This window comes from Phyllostomus discolor, chromosome 5 (assembly GCF_004126475.2).
Source record: "Phyllostomus discolor isolate MPI-MPIP mPhyDis1 chromosome 5, mPhyDis1.pri.v3, whole genome shotgun sequence".
Lineage (NCBI taxonomy): Eukaryota > Metazoa > Chordata > Mammalia > Chiroptera > Phyllostomidae > Phyllostomus > Phyllostomus discolor.
The window spans coordinates 24,596,050-24,603,135 of record NC_040907.2 but is presented as its reverse complement, the minus strand read 5'-3'; the positions used below and the strand labels follow the sequence as shown (position 1 = coordinate 24,603,135).

At 40.5% G+C, this 7,086-nt stretch overlaps 1 non-coding gene across 1 annotated transcript; it reads right to left on the bottom strand.

Moving 5' to 3' along the window:
• Positions 1-4,325: 4,325 nt before the first annotated feature.
• Positions 4,326-4,427, bottom strand: LOC114498267. Its single transcript, XR_003684706.1, has one exon. It is a non-coding gene; the product is annotated as a U6 spliceosomal RNA (small nuclear RNA).
• Between the last annotated feature and the right edge of the window lie 2,659 nt (positions 4,428-7,086).

The following is a 7,086-nucleotide window of genomic DNA, read 5'->3' as shown; positions in this document are numbered from 1 at the left end:
CTTCCTGACTAGCATGTTTATTTCCCTCACCAAACTGGGGACATTTTCCTTTTTTTTTTTTAAAGATTTTATTAATTAATTAATTTATTTTTAGAGAGGGAAGGGAGGGAGAAAGAGAGAGAGAGAAACATCAATGTTCGGTTGCTGGGGGTTATGTCCTGCAACCCAGGCATGTACCCTGGCTGGGAATCGAACCTGCAAAACTTTGGATTGCAGCTTGCACTCAATCCACTGAGCTACTCCAGCCAGGGCTACGTTTTCTTTCATAATTTTTTCAAATAGATTTTCAATTTCTTGCTCTTTCTCTTTTTCTTCTGGCACCCCTATGATGCAAATGTTGGACCTCTTGCAGTTGTCCCAGGGGCTGCTTATACTATCCTCATTGTTTTGGATTCTTTTCTCTTCTTGTTGTTCTGTTTGGTTGTTTTTTTGTTTCCTTATATTTCAAATCATTGATTTGATTCTTGGCTTCATCCATTCTAATCTTGTTTTCCTGTAAATTGTCCTTTATTTCAATTAATGTATATTTTGTTTTTGATTGGATGTTTTTATGCTGTTGAGGTCCTCACTAAGTTCCTTGAGCATCCTTATAACCAGTGTTTTGAACTCTACATCTGATAGATAGCTTATCTAAATTGTGTCTAGCTCTTTTTCTGGAGTTTTGATCTGTGTTTTTATTTGGGCCATGTTTCTTTGTCTCTGCATTTTGGCAGCCTCACTATGTTTGTTTCTATGTATTAGAGCTGCTTTGACTCTGTGTCTTAGTAGTATGGCCTAATGTAGTAGGTATCCTATAAGGTCCAGTGGCACAGCCACCTCTATCACCCAAGCTGGGTACTCAAGGTGCACACTTCATATGGGCTGAGTACTCCCTCTTCTATTTGAGACTTGGTTGCTATTGGCAGATCAATGAGAGTGATTTACCCAGGCCAGTGAGCTGCAAGAATTGGCTGTGACCACTTACCACCAACTTCTGCTCTCTGTGGAAAATCAGCTGTGCAGGGACAAAGTGGTGGTGCTCTGACATGGTCTGTAGTTGTCCACTGGGTGTTCTGGCCCTGGAGTTTCCTGGGTGGTGCAGGCCAAGGGTAGTCCCCAGCTGTGTTTGCCTGGGGCCACCATTCCTGAGCTATAAAATAATCTGAGATGGCTGCTACTTGTGCTGGGCTTGGAGATTCCCAGGTGAAGCCATGCTGTGAATCTAGGCTAGATGCTGCTAGTGCTGGTCCTGGGACTCACTGAGGCCAGCTGTTGCTTGTTTGAGAGGATTTAGGAAATTGTGAAGAGCCAAGACCAGCCATTTATATGGAAAAGCAGCGTAGGTAGGCCTATAAGTTGGGTGGGGTGGAGTCTCTGGGGATCTCTAAGCCTGGTTAAACAGTGTTAGCCAGGTTGATGGAATCTCAGATCTGGCACTAGCCTGCCGGCTCTGTGGAGGGAGAGTTTAGAAAAGGGACAATAGCATCTGCTTGCCTTGATGCCAGACACTTCAATTTCTCCCTGTATGCCACTGATGCCTGTTAAGCTGCTACCCCAGTACTGGAGCTCAGAGGGATTGAGTCCAAGTAGGTGAGTCTGTGTCTGGGTTAAGAAGAACTACTTGGAGTTCTAGCAGTTTCTTCCACTGACTCAATCCCTGATGGTTTTTGCAGCCAGATGTTGTGGGGACATATATTCCTGGCACTGGGACCCTGGGCTGGGGGCATGGTGAGGGGCTGGGACTCCTCAATCCCAAGATATCCCTCCTGAATTTTTATCTATCACATGAGGGTAAGGGATCAGCCTGTTCCATATTTGCACCCCTCCTACCAGTCTGCATGGATGTGGTTTCTTTAATTTCATAGCTGTCAGACTCCCATTCGACTCGATTTCTGATGATTGTGAGTGATGGTTGTTTTATATTTTAGTTGTAACTTTGATGTAGCTGTGGGAAGAGGTGAGCCCTGTCTGCTTACACCACCATCTTGGCCAGAAGTCCTTTCCACTTGGCTTTTTTTGATACCACTGAGGGGGCAGGGATGGGAGAGGGCTGAGCACCTCTTTACAGCTTGGTGAGGATGAAAATCTAGACTTACCATTTAGCCCTTGCTGGTGGTGGTAGAGATGGGGCCCAAGTTTTTCCATGATTTTTAGCTGGAACAGAGCAATTTATTTTTTAGAAGTTGTCTGTCTTGCTAAGCTGCCCCTTTCTCGGTTCTTGTCTAAAGAGAGCAGGCTCTTCTTTTCTCCACGCTCATTGACATTTCCAGGTTGTTTTTATCTCCAGCACCCCGTGGGATATAGGAGGCAGAAAGAAAATACAGGGGGTTCACTGATGAGTCATTCCTTGGGTTCTGAGGTCCCTAGCCAATGTCTTCTTTTCAACTTTCAGAGTCTCATGTTTGTTTTATATGCCGTGTCAAGGTTTTAGCTGTACTTAGCTGGAAGAGTAGGATAAAGGATATCTATGCTGTCTTTCTGGAAGCAGATGTTCAGTCTCATTTACTAAGACAATGACGTAGGTAAGAAAGAAACAAACAGATCAAGCATTTTTGCAGATGTTAGGCTCTTTGATTATTTTGCCTTAAGGCTGTGTCAGCAAGTTGGAGAGCCAGTTTGCCTGAAGTTCTGGGAGTCCCTATAATTAATACTAGGCCTTGGTGTGATTATTAATAGTGTGCCTCCACAGTTTGACCTCACAGATTTTGATTGAGTGTGTTCAACCTTGAAAAAAATACTTGCTACATAAGCTGGTTTTGTGAGTCACTTTATCATTAAAGTAAACCACAAATTCATTCAGCTCAAAACCTAGTGATATTTTCACATGAGGTTTCGACATCTCAGAAACACTGGCCAGCAGCTCTCCTCACAGAACCAGTGTATATTAATTAGTGAGGTAGAACAAGTGTTCAAGGCTCTTTTCACGAGCTAAGTGTTCAAACCACCCCTTATTAAAAAATTCACCCATGTTACTGCCCCACCAAGAGCACTAAGGAAATCAAGAGGTTGACCCTTTGAGGTGAACCATTGGGAGAGTGGAGGCAGTGGCTCATCTGTTCACTTTCTCCAGTCAGTTCCATGATTTGCTCAGGAACTCATATCTTGTTGAAATTTTCTTAACCAGGCAATTCACCATTAAGCAATTTGCATTTCACATCTTACAGGCATCATTATAAACATAGTGAACAAAGGTCAATAAAAGGCCCTAAATGTCAACATATGCATAGTCACTTGACTTTAAGGTAGGAAAAACACTCAGTCTGGTGCCCTGGTTGGTTATCCAGATGTGCCTTTTGAACACATTAAAATGCATTCTTACATGGTTCTGTCTATAAGGCACCTTTTCAAGTTTGTCTGCCTTGTTGGCCCAAGACCTTCAGCCATATCTGCAGGTCAGTCCCTCCTGTTCTCCTCCTCTTTCCTGCATTGCATGGGCTTTCCCTTCTAAGGTGATTTCAAAAAATTGTGGTAAAATATACATATACTTTACCATTTTAACCATTTTTAGGTATACAGTTCATGGCAGGAAGCACACTGACATTGTTGTGCAGCCATCACCACCCTCCACCTCCAGAACTTGACCATTTTTTCTAACCGAAAATCTGTCCCCAGTTCAAACAATTACCCCCCAGCCCTTCCTCCCCCCAGCCCCTGGCAACCATCCCTCCTTCCTGCCTCTGTGAATCTGACTGCTCCACGCACCTCAGATGAATGGAATCATACACTGTTTTTCTTCTTGTTACTCGATTATTTCACTTAGCATAATTTCCCTGATGTTCATTTGTGTCATAACATGTGACAGGATTTTCTTCCTTTTTACTGAGTTCCTTTTAAGAATAATTTAAATTAAAAAAGTTATAGTTGACAATATTATAGTCATGTCAGGTGTACAACACAGTGATTAGACATTTCTATAACTTACAGAGTGTCCCACTGGTAAGTCTAGTGCCCTCCTGCCACCACACAGAGTTATTGAAATATTATTGACTATGTTCCCCGTGTTGTACTTTATATCCCTGTGACTATTTTGTAACTACCAATTTGTACTTCTTAATCCCTTCACCGTTTCCACCCTGCCAAATTCCTTTTTAAGGCTGAATAATATTTCACTGCATGTATATACCACATTTTGTTTATCCATTCATCAGTTGATGGACATTTGGGTTGCTTCTACCTTTTGCCTATTGTAAATGGTGCTGCTATGAAGATGAGTGTATGAAGATCTCTTTGAAACCCTGCTTTTAATTCTTTGGGGTATATATCCAGAAGTGGAATTGCTGGTCATATTTCACACTGTTTTTAATTTTTTGAGGAACTTCCATACTGTTTTCCATGGCAACTGCCCCCAAAATATGGAACACTTCACAAATTTCCATGTCACAGGTGCCATACTACATATCTTTTTTGTATTTTCCCAATTTTAGTATATGTGCTGCCCAAGCAAGCACCCAAGGTGATTTAAAACTAACCTTAAGGGAGGTTTTAGATACTTTTTTTTCTTGTGATGAAAACTTTAAAAAAATTGTTGTTCAAGTACAGTTGGCTCCATTCCCCCCCACCCCACTTTCCCCCCACCCCACCCACCCCCACCTCCCACCCTCAATCCTGTTCCCCTTTGGCTTTGTCCATGGGTCCTTTATACATGTTTCTTGATGACCGTTCCTCCTCTTTCCCTCATTATCCCCCCTCCCCTCTGGTTACTGTCAGTTTGTTCTTTATTTTAGTGTCTCTTGTTATATTTTGTTTTGTTCATTAGGTTCCACTTATAGGAGAGATCATATGGTATTTGTCTTTCACCACCTGGCTTATTTCACTTAGCATAATGCTCTCCACCTCTATCCATGCTGTTGTGAAGGGTAGGAGCTCCTTCTTTCTTTCTGCTGCATAGAATTCCATTGTGTAAATGTACCATAGTTTTTTGATCCACTCATTTACTGATGGCACCTAGGCTGCTTCCAGCACCTGGCTATTGTAAATTGTGCTGCTATGAACATTGAGGTGCATAGGTTCTTTCAAATTCATTTTTCAAGATTCTTAGGGTATAATCCCAGCAGTGGAACTGCTGGGTCAAAAGCAGTTCCATTTTTAATATTCTGAGGAAATTCCATATTGTTTTCCACAATGGCTGCACCAGTCTATATTCCCACCAACAATGTACTAGGGTTCTCTTTTCTCCACAACCTCACCAGCACTTAATGTTGGTTCATTTGTTTATGATGACCATTCTGACCAGTGTGAAGTGCTATCTCATTGTGGTTTTAATTTGCATCTCTCTGAAGGCTAGTGATGCTGAGCATCCTTTCATATGTCTCTGGGCCCTCTGTATGTCCTCCTTGGAGAAGTGTCTGTTCAGGTCCTTCACCCATTTTTTAATTGGATTGTCTTCTTGGAGTGGAGATACTTTTTTTTTTTTTAATTTGCTTGTTTGATTGTGCTTTTCACTGTGTAGTCCCTTCTCTTTTTATAAGTTGCAAAAAAAATCTGTTAATTAACATTATGAATGTATCTATGTGGATTTATTGTTATTTAAAAATAGTAACTTTATTATTTCATAAAAATAATATACTGTACTTTAAAAGTTGGAGATCATGGAAAAAAATTTACAAAGGGCAACAAACCATCCCAAATCCTACCCCCAGAAGTAAGTAATATTAATATTTTGGACACAATTTCAACCATTTCCTCATCAATGTACAAACAGAAAGAGTGATTGATGGAAATAGTTTTATAAGAGAGATTATATTATATATACTATCATAAAATAAAAAGTTAAAATTAATTTTATTTTAATTCAATAGTTAGAAAAAGACTGAGGTGAAACTGAGCACATGCTGACATTCGAACAATATTTCCTCACTCTGAGATATACAAGTTCCCAAAGTGCTTGCTAGATTAAGATATGGAAAGCATTAAAATATGGAAGTCATTGTATAGGTGATATTTACATGTTTCAGTTATGTATTTTGTGGACAGAAACCTTATCACATCTTAGATAAGGTAATTAGCTCCTCAAACTTCTGTTTAGTCTCTTCCCTCACTCTTTTAATTGTTGTATTGGTTTTACTTTAAGATTTATAAAGTAGATGTTATAGACTATTTATGTTATACTTTAATAGTTACATGGATTTTGTGCTCACTATAAGGGTTTTTCTCAGTGTTGCCATCTCTACACCCTTTATTTTGATTCTCGTGTGCTTGAGTTTCAACACAGACAATTTTTGTAGGAAGGACTCACAGGTGCTATATTTCTTTTTCTTAAATATATTTTATTGATTATGCTATTACAGTTGTCCCATTCCCCCCTTCACTCCCTTCCACACTGCACACCCCCTTCCACCCACATTCCCCCCTTTAGTTCATGTCCATGGGTTGTACATGTAAGTTCTTTGCCTTCTATATTTCCTATATTATTCTTACCTGCCCCCTCCCTATTTTCTACCTACCATCCATTATACTCATTCTCTGTATCTTTTGCCCCTCTCTCCCCCTCCCACTCCCCTGTTGATAACCCTCCATGTGATCTTCATTTCTGTGGTTCTGTTCCTGTTCCAGTTGTTTGTTTGCTTGTTTGTTTGTTTAGCTTCAGTTGTTGATAGTTGTGAGTTTGTTGTTATTTTACTGTTCATAGTTTTTCTCTTTTTTTCCTAGATAAGTCCCTTTAACATTTTATGTAATAAGGGCTTGGTGATGATGAACTCCTTTAACTTGACCTTATCTGGGAAGCACTTTATCTGCCCTTCCATTCTAAATGAAAGCTTTGCTAGATAGAGTCATCTTGGATGTAGGTCCTCGCCTTTCATGACTTTGAATAGTTCTTTCCAGGCCCTTCTTGCCTGTAAGGTCTCTTTTGAGAAGTCAGCTGACAGTCCAATGGGAACTCCTTTATAGGTAACTATTTCCTTTTCTCTTGCTGCTTCTAGGATTCTCTCCTTCATTTTAATCTTGGGTAATGTAATTATGATGTGCCTTGGTGTGTACCTCCTTGGGACCAACTTCTTTGGGACTCTCTGAGCTTCCTGGACTTCCTGGAAGTCTGTTTCCTTTGCCAGATTGGGGAAGTTCTCCTTCATTATGTTTTCAATTTCTTGCTCTTCCTCTTCTCCTTCC